Genomic DNA, 2,933 nt, shown 5'->3' on the forward strand with positions numbered 1-2,933 from the left:
TTCTCTGAGCTTGCAGCTTCACCAGATAGCAGAACATTAATCAATTCATGCTGACTTTGTAAACAATGAAACCAGCCTTTATTATTAGAAGGCAGTAAGATGTTCTTTTTCAGTCTCCTTGTAGTTACCATTTTCCTTCAGTGCAGCAACTAACCTCAACACTTTGGCCTGAATACTAGCCAAACTGACTGGGATTTATTTTTACAGTCCTCAATCCAAAGGAGAAGTAAACATTCCATTTCAACCATACATGCCTTTCTGTTCCTAGTGTAATTTAAACTAAAAAATCTTAAAGCATTTTACCTAAAAGTTCTTGCTTCATCGAACTTTAAAAAGATGGTTCATTTTATAGCTTCATGTAAGCCCGGGTCTTATCTTGTCTTCACTATGCTGTTACCATTTTCAAATCTTCTAATGACATCCAATTTCATTTCTGGTGTTAAAACTTTTTCTTTGCTGCCCAGTCATCTTTGTTGACCAATTCTGTCACATGGGTTTATCACTGGGAAACAAGTAGGCAACATAACTACATGCTTTACTCTGCGTGTGAACTATTAGATGTTCAGTGATCAATCACCAAGAGACTTTGAAAGAAGCGATATAAGTGTTTACTGACCATCTTTTATATGCATAATCTTTTGTGGAATAAAGAGCTATCTGCAAAACTTATGCAACAATCTGGTTACTATCGCGGTAACTGAAATTTCAATCATGTTGTAGAGGGATTGGTGTTATTTAACTCAACTGTGAAAACTGATCTTCAAGTAACTGGAAACAGTGCAAAGTAAGGACTACCTGTATTTAAAAAGAAGAACTTGTATTAGTTCACAGAACAGCCAACTTTTAATCCAATCTAACTACTAACCAAAGCTAGCCATAGATAAAAAACAAAAACTGAATTACTCATTGGAGCTGGAAAAATGTTTGAAGACAATGTAATACAAAATTCTTCATATTAGGATTTGCAGACAGTCCAAAGATATCCTTTTCAGAGTTTAGGCCCCCTTTCCTCATTTCAATAATCTTGAGTTCTGCAAAAGAGTAAAGTCCTGGACAAATCTAATATTGTCCAGATTATAAAACTTTACAATTCTCACAAGGCACAAGGCTGTATGTGTATATAACTTATTCCATACGAGCCAGCACTATGTTTACTTCTGTGTAACAGTAGCATCCATCCCATTAATTTTTTAGTTTTGTTTTTGAATGCACTTATTTGTAAATATTTTCATTAAGGCCTATAAAAAAAGTTTTTATCACTTTTATGTTGGTAGAAATTTATGAAATAATGAATTTAAGTCAACATTGAGTAGTTGTAAAAATTTTTCTATTTAATATTCCTCAAATTTGTAACACCCCAAGACAACATGCCTAATTAATGACAGATTAATGTGGTATTAGATTTGAGATTCCCAGCTTTTGACTACCTATGTACGTATCTACTATTCTTGAATAAAGCTTAAGTTATAGGATGGACGTTCACTGGCATATTAAAGAGTCATTTATAGAACATCCAAAAGTTAAGCAAACTTAAACCCTGGAATATATGATATCTAGTTTCATATATTCTAATAGCCCCTACCTATTTCAGGGGCTGAATTACATCATTATTTTTGAGAAAAGATGACCATCAAGGTTACAAGTCCTGACCCCAGCTACCAATTGCCTACCCTGAATCAAATCTATTGATTTAGAAAATTATATCATCTTTGAAAGCTGAAAGCATAAGGAAAAAAAAATTGAGTACGATATTCACATTATGCTCAAATATCAACTGTTTGCTAAGATCTGATTTTCTGTTCATCAAATTAACCTCTTACCTTTCTATAAAAACGTTCACTGTTTATCAAATATGACACGTGATGTTAAGAAAACCGCCCTTCAATTTCATTTCTAAAAGGAAAACATTAATAAATCAACATACAAAAACTACATCTTATCTATGCTTTTCTTCTCCCACTATGATTTTCTTTTTCCATTATGTCCTCATCCACATACATTAATCACAACAAATCATGATGTGAACAGCAGTGGAAAAAGTTTAATCATTGGACATTTGTATTTTTTTTCCTATTTTCAACTTAAGCTGTAATCATAAGGTTTTCATGGTTTAGCCCTTTCTATAGAACACATAGTGCACATTTCTTTAAATTTTAATTATCATAAATTCCCCAATTTTACTGTGATTGGGAAAAAACTCATACCAAAGATAATTTCAAGTGCATTATCTATCTACTTTGTATAAGATTACCTTACACTAATTTAGAAATGTCTTCTCAACGTTAAGTTTGACATGGAGGGACGCCTGGATGGCTCAGTGGTTGAGTGTCTGCCTTCGGCTCAGGGCATGATCCTGGGATACAGGATCAAGTCCTGCATCCGGCTACCTGCGAGGAGCCTGCTTCTCTCTCTGCCTATGTCTCTCCGCCTCTCTGGTCTCTCTCATGAATACATAAATAAAATCTTAAAAAAAAAAAAAAAAGGTTTGACATGGAAAGGGTAATCATAACTTAAATACATTCCAAAACTGAGTATATCTTGTTTTATATGTAATGCTTGTTAATAGTCAAGGTTTCTAATAATCAGAAGCAATTAAACTTTAAAGGAAAAGGGGCACAGCTGTCACTCCTAAGAAATAACTTTTAAGCAGGGATAAAGGGAAAAGGCAGCTCAAAAAATTACAGATCTCAGGCACTAATTAGAATCCTCCCAATTAGGGGCATTCTGATTGCTTAGCAAAGTCTATATTTTATTCATTAAGAGAGACAGAAGACCATGGGGGGAGGGGATCAACAGAAAGAAAAAGTATGGGGTACCTGCCTGGATGGCTCAGTGGGTTAAGTATCTGACTCTTCTTAGCTCAGGCGTTGATCTCAGGGTCGTGAGTTCAAGCTCTGTGTTTGTCTCCACACTGGGTGTGGAGTCTACTTATA

Source organism: Canis aureus, chromosome 33 (assembly GCF_053574225.1).
Source record: "Canis aureus isolate CA01 chromosome 33, VMU_Caureus_v.1.0, whole genome shotgun sequence".
NCBI lineage: Eukaryota > Metazoa > Chordata > Mammalia > Carnivora > Canidae > Canis > Canis aureus.